The sequence below is a fragment of the Podarcis tiliguerta genome (assembly GCF_965153285.1).
Source record: "Podarcis tiliguerta genome assembly, chromosome: 9".
Classification (NCBI taxonomy): domain Eukaryota; kingdom Metazoa; phylum Chordata; class Lepidosauria; order Squamata; family Lacertidae; genus Podarcis; species Podarcis tiliguerta.
This window is the reverse complement of record NC_139542.1, coordinates 47,844,458-47,865,065: the sequence shown is the minus strand read 5'-3', so window position 1 is coordinate 47,865,065 and position 20,608 is coordinate 47,844,458. Positions and strand designations below refer to the sequence as shown.

The 20,608-nt window shown below is 39.1% G+C and overlaps 1 protein-coding gene across 1 annotated transcript in view; it reads right to left on the bottom strand.

Moving 5' to 3' along the window:
* The window catches only part of TENM3 (teneurin transmembrane protein 3), a 1,235,569-nt gene that overhangs the window by 1,014,822 nt on the left and 200,139 nt on the right, over positions 1-20,608 (bottom strand). The window contains exon 2 of the mRNA XM_083456978.1: positions 3,382-3,435. The gene's annotated coding sequence lies outside the window, so the exon portion shown is untranslated. The remainder of the gene's footprint in view (positions 1-3,381; positions 3,436-20,608) is intronic.

The window sequence follows — 20,608 nt, the reverse complement described above, 5'->3', positions numbered from 1 at the left end:
CCTTCATAGTGAGTGATGGTAATTGGTCCCTGGGATAATGCACAGTAATACAGAGAGCAAAAACTTACGTTACTATGCATATTTATGAATATGAGCTAACAGCACAATTTTAAGTGATATATGTATGGATCACAAATATTATCTAAGCATGCTGTAAAAGTGTCTTGTATCAAACTCTTTCTCTTGTAATACATTAAGATAACTTGACATTTCTATACATCTGTAAGCAATGCAAAGTGTTCTCATGTCTGAGTATTTTTTTCACATCTGTTATAGTTTTCTTTGTCATAGAAGGGAATCAGAAAACTCCTATGCACAAACTATATCTCTGAATGATTTCAAAAAGCTTTAGGAAGTACTAGGAGGGACCCTATGGTCAGAAATACTCCAAGAGAAAGGAGTGCAAGATGGATGGGAATTTCTTAAATGTGAAATATTGAATGCCCCAAAAGAAAGAAAAGTGGGGGGCATATAAGGAAACCAGTGTGGCTGCATAAGGAGCTTATAAATGAGCTGAGATTTAAGAAGGGCATGCACAAGAAATGGAAGGAAGAGGAAATAATAAAGGAAGAGTATACACAAGTAGCCAACATTTGCAGGGAGAAGGTCAGGCAGGCCATAGCTCAGAATGATACATATATCTTTTACTATGTTTGAAGTAAGAGGAAGAATAAATTAGTAGTGGGTCCTCTGGATGGAGAAAATGGAGAAATGCTACAGAGTGATAGTAGGAGGGGTAGCCAATGCTGCAGAAGACAGAATTGGAATCTAATATGACCTTAACAGTCTGGAGAACTGAGCCCAATATAACAAAATGAATTTCATTAGGGACAAATGCCCAGTTCTATACTTAGGAAGGAAGAACTAGCTGCACAAATATAAAAGGTGTTGGACACCTGACTTGTTATATGAAAAGAATCTAGGGGTCTTAGTAGCTTAGCGTAGTGTGATGCAACAGCAAAAAAATAAAAAATCCTTAATGGTATTCTAGGCTGCATCAACAGCAGTATAATGTTCTGATCAAGCAAAGTCATAGTACCATAGTACCACCAAGGCATAGTACTGCCTTGGTCAGACCATGCTTGGAGTATTGTGTCCTGTTCTGTGTGGCACAATTTAAGAATGATGTTGGCAAGCTGGCATGTGTGCAGAGGAAGGTTATCAAGATGATCAAGGCTCTGGAAAACCAAGCCTTATGAGGAACAGTTGAGGGATCTGGATATATTTAGCCTGTAAAAGAAAAGCCTGAGAGGTGATATGATAGCCACCTTCAAATATCTAAAGGGCTGTCACAAAGCAGATGGAGCAAGCTTGTTTTTTTCCTGCTTCAGAGGCTAGGACTTGAACCAATGGATTCAAGTTACAAGAAAATATATTCCAACTAAACAGCAGGAAGAACTTTCTGACACTAAGAGCTGCTTGGCAGTGGAATACACTCCCACAAGAGGTGTTGGACTCTCCTTCCTTGCAGTTATTTTAAGCAGAGGATGGATGGCCATCTGTCATGGATGCCTTAGTTGAGATTGCTACATTCAGGGGGTGGGACCAGATGACCATTGGGATCCCTTCCAATGCTATTATTCTCTGATTCCTCATCCTGTAGACTATATTCTTTATCCTTCTAAAATGTTAAATCAAAGCCATAGTTTTAATTGCAATACAGATACTTTAAACCAACAAAACACGCTTATATGTTTTCTATTGCAACACATTCCCCTTTATCTATTCTATCTTTTCAGCAGTAGGCTTTACAATGTGTTTCTTTTTATATCCATTAACAACAATACAATGTTTGTATTCACTAAGTATTAGCAAAAAGCTGATTTGTGACTCGTGTGCTTTTCTTTATCATGCTTCTGTACAGCACGCAAAACTGAAATCTGTAGATTTCTCCTGTCATGAGATGTGTGAATTCCATAAACATTTGTAACTCACACATGTCACAGGAGAGACAGAGATACAGAAGCACCCTGTTTTTCATATAACATGGAATTTCAAAGCAAAGGCACAAACTGTTAATTCCATTGTCTTGTTTCATTGTTGTCATTTAGAGCAATGAAATTTAGGGAAGCCACAGTGGAGGAGAATTCCTGTGCAACTCTTCATCACCCACTGGTTTTCTAATACACTCTCCACAAGGTATCAGATAACTCTTTTATCGTGTAGAAATACTTCTGGAAGGAACCTATCTGCACCCAAGTGAAGAGGGAAAGTGGTTGGCTGGGAAAGAGTTAACATTCTCTCCACAACTCCACCCAATGTCTTTCTATTTCAAATTGTATCATTCTGACCCTGCAGTGGGCCTTCAGGATTTAATTAGTCACATTCATGTGCAACATGTAAAAAAGTAAAGGGACCCCTGACCAACGACTCTGGGGTTGCAGCGCTCATCTCGCTTTACTGGCCGAGGGAGCCAGCGTTTGTCTAAACATACACGTTGGAAATTACACATTCTAAAGTTAATGTGGAGGGGTTGTTAATGTACAAAGTCTTCTTCATGCTAACATAACATTATGTGCAAATAATAATGAGGTTAAGATATGATTTTTAAAATTTGTTATAAAGGAGAACAGAAAGCTCCTACACTGTCTTTGAATGATTATCAGTAGCCTATATTATGTCCTCCTAAAATTTTACATCAGAAATGACAGTATAGAAATTAAAAAGCAAGGTTATGTTGTCTCAGATGACTTGAATTATGATACAATTAATATGAAATAGAATAATTTTATTTAGTTCCCCCATTCCAGATCCTGAAAGCAAAACATAATGAGAGGTCACTACTATTTCATTAATTTTTATGCAGAGGTTTCCCTTTACAATCAATAAACACTTAAAATCAATTATGTACCTCCTATCAATAATATTGTAGCAGCATGTATTTCACTGTAAATAATTACAATCTCTTTTTAAAATCGTGGTCAATACTACATCTTCCTTTTGCAATTACTGAGCTACCCTGATTACAACATTAATATTTCTATTTTGCAGCGAAAATTCAGATCCTTTTAATCTAAAAGCTCACATCAACAATTCACATGAAAGTGGAATAGCCAACATTATATTTGTAAGCACATTAGCATTTCCCTACATACTTATAAACATTTCTATTTTGATAACCGAAAGGTGGGGGGAGAATGCATTTATTCAATGCATTTTAAATTAAAAGACTGTATAATGAGAACAATATCCCTCCTTCTTTATCAGTTAATACTATTAAAACTGCACCACTAAAGTTCTGGGGAAAAAATCTTTGTAAAAGGAATATGACAAGATAGGCCAAAGAAAGGTAGCTTTTAAAAATTCATTCAAATAATACCACAGTCACATATATGAAATAGTATCTTTTTACAACAAGTTATAGCAAACAGAAACACTTACTGTTATTTTCTTGTAGCAGAATCTGTATTCACAATGCCATCTTGAAGTTATTGCCTGTTAAAAAGTCACCAAAACACGAATACATTAATTTAAAATACAATAAACTCTGAATTGCACAGCTAATAAGAATATTTTCATCCCATAAATAAGAAATATAACAACCATAATATCCCCATTTTAGTTTCATTCCATGAATTAAGAACAACAAAAGCAGGGCCAACTGAAAATTATGTCTTAATACCAAGAGCGTCTTAGCAAGAGCTAAGAAATGCCACTTAGGGAATTCGGACAAATTCAGCTTAACATACAAATTCAAAAATGGAGAATATACACTTAACCCTCTCTACAATTTGAATTCAAAGCTGTAAAAGTACAATGTCATATACAATAAGAAGCAGCCCAGTGTGTCTCCTCATTGTGAATGGCTCAGATGGCCTTCCAGTGTAAAAAATAAAGCAGTTTACAAAATGAAACTAGCACAACAAAAACCAGAACCCCAAGGTTCAATAAAACCTATACTAAGTATCAGTGCCCTGGAATGTCTTGTGAAGGGGTGCGGGGTGCATGTGTCATTCTACAATGTAGAAACCATCATTCATCAATGTGGAAAACTCTTCTTCAAGGGATCTTGGCTAGAGTTATTGCCAGCTAAACACAATATGACTAGAAGCATCTTTTAGAATAGTCTAAGTCAGTGGTGGCCAAACTTGGCCCTCCAGCTGTTTTGGGACTACAGTTCCCATCATTCCTGACCACTGGTCAGGTTAGCTAGGGAGTTGCAGTCCAAAAACAGCTGGAGGGCCAAGTTTGGCCACCACTGGTCTAGGTCAACAACAATGCCTGAAACAGGGGGCTGGTGCAAATCACTCAGCATGAACACAATATCTGCAAAGCATTCCATTAAACATCCTAGCAGCTGCAGTTTGCACTAGCTGCATATAGAGCATGTTGCAATAATTTAATTTAGAAGTTAAAAATGAGTGGGTCACTATGCCCAAGCTGCCTCCATCCAGGACTGGGCATATCTGGCACACCAGCCGAAGGCAATGAAACGTTCTCATAATAAATAATACTAATACTAATACAACTAATAATATCCTGCCCTCCCCAGCCGAAGCCGGGCTCAGAGCGGCTAACATCAAATGTATAACACATTAACATAAAATCAGACAATCAATTAAAATACATCCTCAAATCAGATCAGATCTTAGATACCAAGGCCATCTGAATCTCCAGTGGCAAAGAGGGATCAAAATGTACTCTCAAGCTATGAACCTGCTAATTCAAGAGGAATGCAGTTCCTGCCAGAAAAGTAAGGCAACATTTTCCCCAAACCTGAAAATCAGTCCCTCATAGGGCAACTGATTAGTAGGACTAAGCTTCTGTCTTACTGGGACTAAGTTTATTGGCCATCATGGCCAATGCCACTTGGCTAGTTCTAATCAGTAACAATGGGCAAGGTTAATTGTACACGTATGGTAGGCTGGATGTAGGAAGCACCATGTCCACATTCCCGGGTTACAATAGCTGTGGCCATCCTAACTACCCCATTCACATTGTGAAGCTGCCATGCAAAAGAACTGTTGGACAGCTACTCAAGGATGTGATGGAGCCAGCTTTACCTTCACTGCCACACAATATACTGTAAATGATTTTTCACTCTACAAATGCCTAGTTGTCTTCACCACTAATTTTACGACACTTGTGCTTTATCCATCATCCTGCCTGTTTCAATCACAAAATTCCTCAGAAAAGCAAACAACCACTTTGGTGCCAGAAGGGTTGCTCAGGATCGATTGTGTTGATGGCATGACACATCTCACCATCCACAGTAAGACTAGGGCATCAACAAGTTTCCCCATTCTTTCTCTCCCCTTCTGCAACAAATCAGGAAAAATCAATTCCCTGTAGAGGTCAAACTCCTTGTCAAACCCTTGCTGTGAAAGAGATTGTCTTGACTCAGTTTCATCCTTGCCTTTGCTCACAAAACTCTCTGTTTGCACAAGATGTTTCTCCCCTGCTTTCTACACATTTCCAATCAGCATTTGCATATCCAGCCACCCATAGTTTCTCCCTGATGGGTAAACTAGGGCATAAGGAGTGCCCAGGACATTCGTCTGCACTACCATGATGATAACAATTTGAGATGAGAATATCACTGCGGCATCACTTTGGGTCTGGACCCCATGCTGGTAAAAGGCAGCTCAAGGCAAGCTTGGGAGGCTAAATATATTAAGGGAGGTTTAAGAATAAGGGATTTCCAGCCTCTACCTTTCCCTTAAACCATAACATGTAGTTACAGGGAAATGAAACACAGCCCGCCAGTACATTCCAACCTTTTATTTAGTAGCAATAACTGTTTTTCCATAAATGCCACCATGATATAATTGTAGAGTTCTGGATCTCCCAAAATTAACAAACTGTAGAGAAGAACTATTCATGGACATTTAGCTGCTTCCAACTGCACAATGGGACTTCTTCCCCAGGTGCCCATGCACCCTGTCCCCAGTTTGGCTCTAGACGGTTGGGGGATCCCCAGAACTGATTTGCGCAGGTGTGTGGGGAATATGAGTAGCAATTTAGGTTGGCTCTTTTGTACAATGTGGATGCAAATGTTGCTTCTCTTGACAGAACTTATATTAATTAAAGTTATTCATTAAGAAAAGCAGCAGGCAGAAATGTAATTAAAATGGCAAAGTACAATACGCTTTTATGCACTGGTTGGCTTGGATGGCTGTGTGAAGAATTCCAGTTTTGTCGTTAAACACCTTGGTCAAAAATAATGCAATTTCTTTTCCTTATTGACAGCAGCACTGGCTCCAACATGTGTAAACCAGCTCCTTTATCGCTGTGTGATGTGATGTCTTATATACTGAACAAGCCTGTTCATTTTTCTCATATGAGAAACAGCTGAGAAAATTTTACTTATTACCTGCCCCTTTTTTTATTTCGCTCTATCTGGAGAGCAAATGTTCAGCTGTAAGAAAGGTCTTCACATTGCTGGCATCAGCCTACTCTCCTCCACCCCGTAAGGAATCCCTCCCACTCTGACACAAGCACACAAGAGGCTTGTTGTTAAGGGTTAATTTCATGCTAAAACTCCTTCTGTGATAGGCCCATGCTCAACCAATGCTAAGCAAGGATTCGGAATCTTCCCTAGCGCAGAGGATTCTTTAAAAAGATGTCCTCAAGTATTTGGGGGTTCCATTAGAAATAAAACAAATATTCTTAGCTGAGTTATATCAGGTGGTGGCATGTTATTGAAATACATTTACATGGAGGTTAGGAGGCCAGCAGCACTGCACTCAGGACCTCAGGATCTCCATTCCCTTTTTCCATATTGTACTAAGCTGACTTTGGACATGCATACATGTTCTAAATATCATTTGCTTCAGGCCATCCAACAAAAACAAAGATAGTTCTGGTCAAATGGTTTACATGTTTTTCCATAAGCCCATCTGACTCCTCTGTGGCTATGAGAACGAGAATGAATGAGAAGCAGTGATACAATGAAAACTTATAATTACATGATTTGCAATACAGATTTTCCTATCTTACAATGCTTAGATGTGGCCTGACTCAAATGTTACTTCTCTCAAAAGTTAGCCAACAGAAAATGGAAAACAAGATTCTGCATATGCAAAGGTAATACTTTTTCATTTTAACTGATGTTTAGTTCAAGGCTTGACATTAACTGGTACTCATACAAAGTATATGTCCTCAAGGGTTTTTCAAAGCTTCAGAGACTGATAGATCTTACTTTTATGCAGAAAAGATACTGTGTAGCCCCTAAATTTGTTCATCAGCTTTTAAAATCCACAACCACCCACTATGAGCAATGTAAAGATACAATCACGTCAACATTCTTTCTTAATAATATTATTAAACAATTTATTTGAAATGTTTTGTTGTATTTTTCACCTATCAAAGGGACCTAAAAAGGTAAAGCTAAAGGGACCCCTGACCATTAGGTCCAGTCGTGACTGACTCTGGGGTTGCGGCGCTCATCTCACTTTATTGGCCAAGGGAGCCAGTGTACAGCTGTACAGCCAAGGGAGGTCATGTGGCCAGGATGACTAAACTGCTTCTGGCGAACCAGAGCAGCGCACGGAAACACCGTTTATCTTCCCGCCAGAGCGGTACCTATTTATCTACTTGCACTTTGACGTGCTTTCGAACTGCTAGGTTGGCAGGAACTGGGACTGAACAACAGGAGCTCACCCCGTTGTGGGGATTCGAACCGCAGACCTTCTGATCGACAAGTCCTAGGCTCTGTGGTTTAACCCACAGCGCCACCCACGTCCCTTATCAAAGGGACCTAGTCAATGACAAATAATGCATTCTGGCAATGGAGATATTATATTGTTTCATTATATTTATACACCAGATATGCAAGTCATATTTTGAGCGTGTAGGTGGAAACTAAAAAAACAACAACCCCAAACATTTACAATTGACAAAAATAATCTAGAAACTAATAGATCTTCTAAACAGCCTTCAGCTCACAGTAGTCCATCAACACAAAGCCTGTCAAAGAGTTTATTGGAACCTAAAGATTACATTTTCCAGAAATCACTACTTTAGATTGTACTCAATACAGGACAATGAATTATGAAATCACAAAGTGACAGATTAAATATCCAGCTTTAGGACACGCTGTCTGATCCAGTCAAATGAAATATATTCTTACTTCTGTTTTGCTGATACCAAAGACATATGGATGGTATTTCTATTCACACAAATTATAGCTATGGTGACACTGCAGTGTATGTGGATATAAGTGTCTCCTTTCACATTTCTTTGACTTGTAAATTTCTGTTATCTACGATAGTTCCTTTTTTTCCTTTTTACCAAGTCAGGCTTGATTGGAAAATGAAGGTATATTGATTCAGAATGGGAAAGGCTACTCTGTAAGCTTATAGGAGGAAAAGATAATTACAGGTAGACAGACAGCTAGATAGATACAAACATATAGATACACACTCCATTGTACCCTCCTGAATGGCATCTAGTGTGCTGATGACCCTTAAAATTAAAAGAGCGTTGCACTCAGCACAATTCATGTTATGCCTATTCTCTAACATTTGGTGCATGTATGTTGTGAGGTTTACTTCACACTGCTTATCATACACCCACTATTCATTAGTTACTACTAATGTGTAACTAATGCACATTTTCCTTATCCTATATGCCCACATGCACTGGATTTTCTAGGCAAATATGAGCATTCAGTTTTAATGCCTATGGCAACATTAGCAACTATGTTTGATTAAGAGGGAAAAGCTTGGAATGCCTGAGCCCTGGCCTAGAATTGGTGCCTTTACATTTAAATGCCATGAGGCACTTAAAGAGGGCGCAACTGTTACACTCTATCTTTATTTAAAGTAATAACCCTTATTGTGGTCCTCCTCTTTTTCCCTAACCCTACCAGACTCAGTTACTCAATAATCTCTTGCTCCTGATCAGTACGTTGCAGTGGCACCTTGGGTTACAGACGCTTCAGGTTGCAGACGCTTCAGGTAACAGACTCCGCTAACCCAGAAATAGTACCTCAGGTTAAGAACTTTGCTTCAGGATGAGAACAGAAATTGTGCAGCGGCAGCGGGAGGCCCCATTAGCTAAAGTGGTACCTCAGGTTAAGAACAGTTTCAGGTTAAGAACGGACCTCCAGAACGAATTAAGTTCTTAACCCGAGGTACCACTGTATATGAAGCTGGTGCAGAATCAGGTTACCAGGCTGTGGGGCAACTAAATTGGGTCATGTGACACTGATCCTTAAAGAACCAAATCTGGCTGCCCCAACGGAAGATTTTGGTACTGATATACAAAGCTCTAAATTGCCCAGGACCCACATTAAACAACCACGTACACTCCTGTACTCTGAAATCAGCAGCGAAGGCACTACAGTGGTACCTCGGCTTAAGAATAGCCATTTACGAACAATTCAGTTATGAACTCTGCAAAACTGGAAGTAGTGTCCCAGTTTGTGAACTTTACCTCAGTCTAAGAACGGAAGCCGAACAGTGGAAGGGCACCGGCAGCAGGAGGCCTCATTAGGGAAAGCGCACCTCGGTTTAAGAACGGTTTCGGTTTCAGAACCGACTTCCAGAATGGATTAAGTTTGTAAACCGAGGTACCACTGTACTCATTGGGCATGACCCACAGTAAAGCGTGCAAATGGTTGTTTATGTTGTGCATTGGCCTGGGCACCTTCAGGATGAAGAGTCATATTTATAACAAACAAACCAATTGGACGTCATCACAAGCTCAAAACCAAAGCTAAGTACTGTACAGATGCAGCTTCATTTGCTCACATCCATCCCTTGGCCTCTTCTCATGTTTTGCTTCCAGAGCTGCCAACTAAAGTTGCCTGCCACAATCTGAAACATGAGTTTCAGAATCTTGTGATGCAAGCATTAGAGAAGAGCATGAGACTCCCAAATACTTTCTCACTAAATCTTATCCAGGTAAGAATTATCAGCTTTGCTATCCCTTATTCTGGACAAGACAGTATAGAAGTGATGCTTCACTACTGATCATGTTAAAAATAAGACATTACAGTTTGGCTAGGTAAAGATGCACTGATTCACATTATAACTCAATTATAGGAGAGATATTTATAGTATTATTTTTACACATATCACCAGGGAATTGTCACTGGCAACATGTAATGAAGGACCGTGTCATGTTGTAACCAAAAACCAGGGCCCTCGGGGTGTACCGTTATTGCTTTAATAGATAGCTAATGGCTCAGTAGCATTGCTTTTTGGCACCTGCCCCATAAAGTTCCACTTCATATATTATTCATTTCAAAGAAGTTCAGGCCTGTACCTACAGTAATCAGTTGTAGTTCTTTCAGAAAAGCAAGGGAGCACGTATAAATTCTGGCCAGACACTTTATTGCTTGATCATGCCCAATGCTGATTGATGGGGAAAATGCATTATTGAGCTTCTAATAATAGCGCCTCAATGCAAGGTGGTTTTAAAAAAACCACATTGATGCTTATCTTAGATTGGGTTTTTCTCTCCTACTGGAACAACCCATACCTAATATAAAAGCTTTCTTGAAATGCTCAGGATAAGTTTTTTCAGGGGACATACAGGGCAGGAGGGAAGAAATCTGTTTTGCTGAGCAGGCTTCTGCTCATGCAAAGGGTGGGTCAAAGCCATGGAAACTACTACTAGGTTTTGTTTATATAATATGGTTGGCAAATGGTAACAGCTGGCCGAGATTGCTGAGTCTCAGCTCTGTTGGGGTATATATATGCAGTGCTATTTTTCTAGAAAAAGAGGTGCCAGAGCTCACTGTGAATGCCTCCCTTGTTCTCTTATAATGACAATAGTTCTGGTGAGTTTTGGCTGAAAAAAGCAGCGTATATATGCTAATCCTTGGTTCACATTTAATTCACAACACAATTCCCTTTACCTCCAAGACCACCAATTTCTGAGCTTATCACTGTGAAAGTGACATTCCTAAACTGTCTGATATTATAATTCAAAACCACACATGAGCAAACTCTCTCTATGCACCTTCCCAATACAAGAAAGGGCTCTATGTGCAGAAGCAGTTTATTTCTACTCAAATAGCTGATATGGAAACACACGTGAGGATCTGGGTGCATATCTCCACAGAATCATAGAATCATAGAGTTGGAAGTATCTTGGCGTTACTGAACTTTATGTAGCTGCCAATAGGAATGCGCATTTACCACCCAATTGTTATATGAGAGTTGGGTCAGGGCCTGTTTTTTCATGGACATTTAAAATGAAGTTTACACTGAACAAATGCTGGTAGAAGCAACAAACTTAGATCATAAAATGATGCCATAGTCTTAATTCTCACTGTGTTTAAACATGAAAAGAGAGAGAGAGAGATAGAGAGAGATTCACAAGCAAACCTCTCCCAATGTGAGACACTAACCGTTTTAGCTAGTATCACATCCAGTAGCTTCTTTATGTTGCTGTAAAATGCTCAATCTTTCCCCCACTTATAGATCTGGCAGCCAGTAATGAAGAAGGAAGGTCAGATCTACAGCAATTCCATTTCTGCTGATCTTTAGTACTTTCAAGGTGACAAATTCACTTCCTATTACTGAACCTGTAGAAAGTGGTGTGCATGGTATAGTTTTTTTTAAATCCTGAAGCTAGAATGAATGAATGAATCTTTATTTGTGTCAGCCATCGGCCATAGCAATAAAACAACAATATGATATACAAAGAATAGAAATAAAAAGTCAAATATATAAAAAACATTTTAGGGTTTCGAAGCAATAGTCCTGATGCGTTATGGAACTACACAAACATAGATGCTTCTTTGTGGGGTGGCGGCGTAATTTTTTGGGTGGGTAGGGAATAAACAAACAATAAAACCTGTCCAGAGGTATTGAAGTCTATATGATTAATGTAGCATAATTTGGGATACAATAGACTAATCCAAATATTGTACATTTGAAACTGCTGTAATATATATTTTACTTTAAACTGAATCTGTGGAAAGTATATTTGACTTCAGTTACCTTACATTAAAATATTTACTCAGTAATCGCTACTATCACACTTTTGTAAAAGGGGTGGTAACCTTTTTGGCCCAATAAACACAGAGTAACTGTAGTAACACAGAAGCCTGGTTAAGCGGGGGGGGGGGGGTAACGCAAAGGAAACTACAGTTTTCACTTTTTAATAAACTACAATTCCAAATGAGGAAATTCCTCTTTTATTTTAGAACGATAACTTCCAGTTAAATCTATTTGGGTTTGATTCTGGTTTGTCTTAATTAAGTTTGGTAAGTGCAAACAATAGTTTCCAGGTTCGTACATAATGGATATACAGTCATACCTTGGGATAAATACGCTTCAGACTGAGCGCTTTCGGGTTGCGCTCCGCGGCATGTTACTTTTGGGTTTCACCGCTCGTGCATGCGCAGACGGTCAAAATGACGTCACACGCATGCGCGGAAGCGGTGAAACGTGGCCCGCGCATGCACAGACGCATCTTACGTTCTGTTCAGGATGTGAATGGGGCTCCAGAACGGATCCCGTTCGTATCCTGAGGGACCACTGTAATGGGGGACCAAGCTTTGTGAAAGAGTATGTTTTGACTCCTTTACTTGTGTGTGCAAGGGGCGGGAGATGACATAGTCTGAAGCTTTCTGCACCTCATTCCTGGTGCAGAATCATGGCAATCACTTGCACTGGACAAAATGAATAGAAAAATGAGGAATGGCATTTTAAAAACAGAACAAAACAATGGAACAATGTTGTTACTTAAAGGTGTTTCATGGAGAAAAGCAAATTTGCTCCCTACCAGTCTTTTAGCTTCTCAGGAAATGAATCAATTTTTCTAGCGCTCATAAAACAGGTATATGGCAAAAAAGAAGGTGCTATCTTGACTACTGCAGGAAATGTTGAGGCAATTACTGTAATGACTCATCGTAAAGATTACCCTTTTATGAAGTGTCTGGCTGCATATTGTCTGGCAAGACTCTTTTGTTGTTAAAAATAGCATCAGATCTGCCTTGTCCATCTTAAATGTTCTGATCTTTCATACTATAAAGTAGCTTCTATCTTATTTGACAACTTAAAAACTACACTGCAGCATAAAATCCAGTAGATCAGAAGTCTTGTGCTCAAAGCTCCCTTAGGCGAGTGTTGAAAACCACAGATAGGATCCCTAAGGTTTCAGGAATGAAGCATGGTAGAAATTGCTTCATGTTGCTTAATTCAGAAACGTTAACATAGCACAAGCAATGGACTCTAATAATTACAGCAAACACATACCTGTACTTTATACAGTATACAAATTGCTATCCTGTAAAATGCATAATTACACTGTTGCAAAGCAATTCATCAAAGAAACTTAACTATCTTTTTATACACTTGAGAGCATTTCAAAATTCATTCCACAATAGCCGCTTACCTGGAGCTCCGGGGAAGCAGTGATTTTCTGCCTGACGCAGCTAAGGCTTGGATGTTGTGCCCATCCGTTGGGGGGATAGCAAAGCCCTCCCCTTCTGGCTGAGCGGTTTTGGTGCAAAAGGCCCTTTCAAATGGGCCAATCAGTGGGAGGGCTGGGCTTGTGACAGTAGCCTGGCTTCAACCAGGTGCACATACTTATAACAAATTCAAGCTGTGACCCAGCTCTTCTGCTCAATTCACCGTTAGATTCTTTACCCATACCTTGTTTGTGTGGTTAGTGTTAGGACCTTGCTATGGAATACTCTGTCACTGTTTTTGGGGCCAGGGAGAATCCCCCTCCCCAGCAAATAACATGTCCTGTCTGAAGAGGGGTTTTTTTTGCCTACCTCATTGCAAATGTCACAACTTTGGTGGATAAGACATTGGGTTGGATCATTAGCTTATCAGGTACCCTTCTAAAGGGGTCTAGGAATCATGTTGTTAACAAACACCAAGGAGGCTAAGGAAATGCTGAATGTAGTACAGGTGTAGCAGAAGAAATAAAAGAATTAAATCAAGAAAAGGGATGTTTCAATATAAAGAATAAAACCCTTAGCAATTAGATATATTAGATTGTGAACAAGTCTTCCCAACAGAGGGCTAACCTCCTTGCTGAGTTATCTGAAACTATTTCAATGTCTAGATCAACGTCTAGAAAGCACACAGTTGAAAATGAAGCTATATTACATGGACGTTTATAATAACCTGCAAGTCAATTTTTCTTTTCCATTTTCTAATGTGCTTTGAAAATATTCCTACTAGTCCTGAAGACATTTTTCACAGTGTATTATTGAATGATTAACAATTGTTATGAAAACAAAATGAGATATGACGATAATAAATAGAATTTCTGGGGCTACTGTGCTACGTGAAAGGCATTTGCAATACAAGAACATTTTATTTGCACATGAAGTTTCCTTTCAGTATATAAACCAGTTAAGCACCTATGCTCAAACCTTTTGACCAATTAGGACTTGAATGTGTAAAAGTCTTTGAGGATCTAGACAGACTCATTAATGAGCTGAATATGCAATAAATAATATTTACATACCAAGTTGTGAATAAATTAATGACTTTCTAATGAAAATTTGTGGAGGTGTTGGAGGTCTTTAAATAAAGTGGTTTTCAGTTTTGAACACACACACACAAATATATATGCACACATACAGACCACATGAACAACTATATTTGGCTTTAATTAAAATCTTATCAGATTAGGAGCCTATCATCATCCAAAGCCTTTGTCCATATCCATTGTCCACACAACTTCATGTGTCTACAGAGCTAGAGAAAGTGATGGGTGGTTGTTTTTTTTTAAATAATTCAAGTAACACACAAAGAAAGCATTTCATTATTAGTTGAAACACACACACACACACACACACACACACACACACACACATCCTGATAGTATTTCTGAAATAAAATACTACATACATTCAATCAAATAAATCAGCTGATGCTGGTAAAACTCAAATATTTGTAATTTAAATAGCCACCTGTAGCTTTACATAGCATAAGTTTATATGCCACACATCTGACTGGGTTTCCCCAGCCACTCTGGGTGGCTTCCAACAAATTAAAACAAATTTTAAGGACCAAGACTGTAATGAAGACTTTTCTATCTTTATCAGGAGCAGACCATATGCAGTGATCATTCATTGAATGCATGTATGTACACAGGAGGCTGAACTAACCAGCTGCCCCTGTATAGTTATCCTAGTATGTAAGACAAGTGACATTTGAGTTGTTTGGAGACCTTGTTTTTTACGCACAATTACTTAGGAGGAAATCTCACAGGATTTTTGAGTAAACATGCAAGGAACCAGTCTGTAAACTCTTCTGTGATTCAGCTATAATGCTGAAATTATAATATTTTAGATATGAAATGGAAAGTTCAGTTCACCTAAGCTTTACATTTTGTTATCAATTTATCTATTTTACAGTACTGCTTATTTCTCCAGAGACTAGTATCATGCAATTACTTAGTATCAATTATCAGAGGTTGCCTTTTGATGTCTAACTGACCACAAAAAATATATCCAAGTTTATTAATAGTTTAAAAACAAACAAAAACTTCTTATATTCAAAATACCGGAGAATGTACACACATTACAAAACTTTAGTGATCAAAATCAGCTTAAGGAAGTGTGAGGGGAAAGGTATTTACTTGTCTGTTTTTGTTTATTGTTGCTACCATGTATGCTAAAAATCAAACTGTATGAATTAAGTCAAGCCAACAGTAGGTTGTAAACCCAAGGTGCCTAAGGTGCCCATGTCCCCCTAACTCCCGTTAATATCTTCTGCACCTTCCTGTGTTTTTATGCTATTGCAATCCCTCCAGCTGTGCTATTCTGCATCTTGGAGTGCTGTTTGTGGTCAGCTGAGAGGGAAGTGAGATGTGGCAATACCAGGCATGTGCCCATACAGTATGTCTGCATCAAGGCATGGTCAAGGGGATTTGGAGTCTCTGGCATAGGCTGTTTTCGCCACTTAGGACCCAGACAGCCCACCCTCAGTTTCTCCAGCACAGGACTGCCAGACGCATGTGGAAGGCATGGGGTGGGAGTGGGGAATCCTGGCACTTGTACTATGCTTTCTTCTGTTCCTTTATGCCGGATGGGATGGGAATATTAGACATTTTTACATCTGCTGATCTAAATTACAGACTTATGGCGAATCCATGAGACCTTGTGTTTTATGCAGTGACAACCTGGCCTTTTGAAATGCCCACCATTTCTTTTGCTATCACAGATTGCTCTGTTTCTTGACTCATGTATCGTTCCTGACAACATGAAAAGAAATCTGAGTATGCGTTTCATATGGCAATTTGCCTTGTTGCCAACCTGCCATTCATTAGCCCTTGTGTTCCTGTTGCTGCGCCCCCACAGATTCTGACAGCAGGAACAAGCCCTACTTGCTAGATACTGAGAATGCTGCAACCCTCCCTCTTTCCTCCACCTCCTTCTCCAATAGCCCAATTTGTCACTATAGCAATAATATAATGAAGCCAGCTTTCAGGCAAGGCCATACCCTGCAGTTCCCAGTGTTGTAAAATTCCATTTGAACTCCACAGGAGTTTTGTCTTACTAAGCACACCAGGATTAGTCCCTGATTTATAAAGCACTGGATGCCACATCTTCTAGGCACTGTTTCTTAAAAATTAATAGCAGATTATATAAAACTATCCACAATGAATAATGTTAAAGAGACGTACTGCTAACACCAGTGATATATTAGTAACCCTGGGGTGGGAGGCAGCAGGAACATTTGAATTTTTTTTTCTTCCTTTTGTGATTAACCTCAGTAGGGAATTTTCTTTCCGTGCCCCCCCCCCACATTACTATTTCATAGACACTTCCTAAGTTAACAAGACGGCTGCTACACTGAGATCTCCGTAGAAATGTTCTTAAAAGCACAGTAAAACCTAATTTAATCACAGCTTCAAAATATCATACAATAAAACTAATTTAATTACACTTACCAATGGCCAGTAGCCTCATTAAAATGTTAATGAGGCATCTAATTATTAAATTGCTTAATGATTGCTAATAGGACTAAATGACAAAATAAAACTTAACTACAAATTAAAAATGCCCTGAGCAGTAGTCGGATCTTACTGCTTTCCCCCAGCCCTTGCTATTAAGGAAACAAGGTAAAATAAAGCCACAGAGACCGCGAAAGCTGGAAAGAAAACAGAGAACCAAACATCTATTGCTGTAATCCTAGGCACAAATAAAATTAATAAAACCCGTCAGTTCTATGGGTATATGTGTATGTATCTAGGATTTCCATCACTTGTATGCCACCCCATAACACAACATTCTATGGGTGTTGTAGAATTTATTAAGAAACTAAATATAAAATAAAGCATAAAAACACAACACCAAAACTGAAAAATACCACAAAAGCAGATTAAAAGTGCATTGTACCTAGATGTGGGGTCACCTCCTGACAGAAACTTTCCCACATGCAACAGGGGAGAGGCACATGTCAAAACCTGCTTCCAGTCATAGATCCCACATATTGCCCTGAAATATTGGATGAGTAAAAGTGGTGCAGAGCAATGGCTAATCTTTGTGGTTTTATATCCTTCAAACACAGTTAAACCCAGCTAGATAGGCAGGGTATAAATAATAAAATAATGATGATGATGATGATGAATTCTGCTTACAGGTATCATTGGCATGAAGCAATGGGCAACATCCATGGCAACATCAGTGGCAGAACATCTGCTTTGTGTGCAGAAGGTTCCAGGTTGAATCCCTGCCATCTTCAGGCTAGGCGGGGAAAACCACTCCTATCTGAAACCCTGGAAAGCTCCTGTTAGTCAGTGTAGGCCAGGTATGTCCAACAGGTCAATCGTGATCTACTGGTCGATCGCTGGGTGTCTGTGGTCAAGCATAGCCGAATGCAAGATTCTGCCCCGCCCCCAAATCCAATGAGTAGATCACTGCCAGTTTTTTTTATAGTAGGAGTACCGGTAGATTGCAGTCTCTTGGGAGTTGGCCACTCCTGGTGTAGACCAGGGGTCAGCAGAATTTTTCAGCAGGGGGCCGGTCCACTGTCCCTCAGACCTTGGGGGGGACTGAACTATATTTTGGGGGGAAATGAATGAATTCCAATGCCCCACAAATAACCCAGAGATGCATTTTAAATAAAAGGACACATTCTACTCATGTAAAAACATGCTGATTCCTGGACCATCCACGGGCCAGATTTAGAAGGCGATTGGGCCAGATCCAGCCCCCAGGCCTTAGTTTGCCTACCCATGGTGTAGACAATACAAAGGTAAATAGACCAATGCTCTGACTCAATATAAGGAAGCTTTCTGTGTTCTTATGTAACACAATACAAGTGACCCTTTACATTAACTAGCAAAAGTAACTCAGAGATGAGCAACATAGTACAAAGGTGAAGACAGGGATTATAATGCATGATGAAAATGGTTTGCACAGACATTTCCTGCCTTCAGAACAAATGCTTTGGAATGCAGCAACTGTGTGCTCAAATTCTCAGTATACTTTTATCACACTTAGGAGTTGCTCTATGATACCAGTTATGAAGACTGGCCAGTATAAGCAGCTGTAAGTTGGAATGGTAAAAGTGAAGCATAGATCAATGAGAATAGAATGTCAGCATGCATCTTCTCACTGGAAGGGAAGGGAAGTTAAAGCAAAGAGTACAAAGGATGTCTTGTCAATTAAAACCTGCTTTGGTATGAAGATAACTGCTCACAGACACCAAGAGATTATGGATAGGGGTGCTGGATCAAAGTTTACAGAATATGGAATGCTGCAGAGATCTGATAGTATTACTTCTTTTGTTTTTCTGTTACTAAAATGCCTTATTGCACCATATTTTCTTTGAAGCATATGAAACACTGAGTGAGATGCCATTACATTTAAAAAAGAGAAAATTATTTTTTTCACTTTTGGACTGCATAACAGAAGGAACAAGTTCAAAATTCTGATATTCTATCTACGATAAGACATCATGAAATATTAAGCACCACCAAGTGAAGTTTTTGCTACTATGAATAATATGGTTCTTCAATCATGAGAAATCCATGTACAACAAGAAATGAGTTGATAGGCACTAAATGAAATCTGGTCTTTGAACAATACTAAAAGAGGCAATCAGGGGGGGGGGGGGATATTTCAACTTGTATTTGATTCTTTGACAGAAACATTTTGAGAATGGCTCCAGATACCAACAAAGAACCAGAACTCTGTGGCCCAGCTAAAGGTCCAGTATTTGGATAGTACAGAAGTTACATGAAAGCATTCAGTATAAACTTTTAGGCTGGAACTAAACACATCAAAGAAGTGTTTCAGGAAAACGTGTTCTAAATTTTATATGAGAAATCACTCTGGCAAAAATGGAACTCCACAGCGCCCTCTGGTGTCACCGTGTTATAATGCATATACAACACATATAAAACACTTTTTCTTTACCAGTCTAGCCGTATCCCTAGTATCAATAAAAATGAATGGCTTCCACTACAGATTTCAGCTTGCATATAGCAGCTGCTTCAAATGTGAATAAATTTCTTAATTGGTATAACTTCCATATGCAAACAGCATATAAGTTGTCCTATATAACAAAGCATATACATCTATTTTGCTGTGTGTTCACAGAGTCTATATACAATAGGAAGCTGTATCCACGTATAGCATTACAGCAGTACCTACATGTAGCAAAATAACCATATCAAAATTACCATGAGCAACAATCACATTTGTAATTTTTTTTACTTGGAAGTACATTCACCACTTTCAAACAGGCCTCCATTCTATCCTTCTTATAAAAATATGTCGCTTTTTAATCTATAGGTGTGGAGGGGGGAATGTCCCTGCGTTATCTCTACTTGTTTCCCTAGGTATTATAAGTCAGATGTTATTGAAGAATGTCCTGTTTGTATGCCATTTAGAGCACATTTTATGGGGGAAAGCATAGTAACCACAGTGGGAATGTGAGCAATTATTATTTCAGGTGGAAGTTGTATAAGAACTACTAAAATTCCAGCAGTATTTCAAGGACTGTGAGAGAGTGTGGTGATGAAGTGCAAATCAGAAGAACTTGAAATAGGACCCTCCCAACTGCAAATGCCTCACCCAAACATAAGGCAAGCCCCAAATTTGGATCTGGTATTGTATTGTCTCGTATTGGGAATTGCCAACACTTCTTTGAGCCAACCTTCCATTTTACCCTACTCCAAGCTTGCTAGGAGGGAGGAAGAGTTCAGATGACAACAGCAATAACTGTTTTTCTTCTTCTAGTTACTTTTAACAACTAGAATGTCCAAGACCTGTGTCGCAGATTAAAGGATTCCTATGAAACATAGTTCTCTAGAACTTGCAGAATTCTAGACACTGGAAAAAGGGATGAAGAGAATAGGTGATAGAAGAAGAAGGAAGAGATGAAGAGTCCTTGCTGTTTTTTCCTCTCTGATATGCAAACCTAGTAAGAGAAGTGGCAGAAGGGTCTATAGGAATTCATGAAGGAGTCAGAATACCAGTCAGGTGACTGCCTCATCCCTTGAAAATCCTTGGAACTGCCTAAAATTCCTGCCCACTCCCCACACAAGGAAATAATCCACTTGTAAAAAGCAAATAGAAATTAACACAAGCCAGGGTGAATTCACCTATCACTAAGAGAATAAAGTAGATAAGATCAGAATGGATTACGTCTTATTTGGGTCATTCTAAAAATAATTCAGGTTGTTCAAAGGTGTTAAAGACTGTGCTACAGGGTTGCCTTTCCTTTCTTCC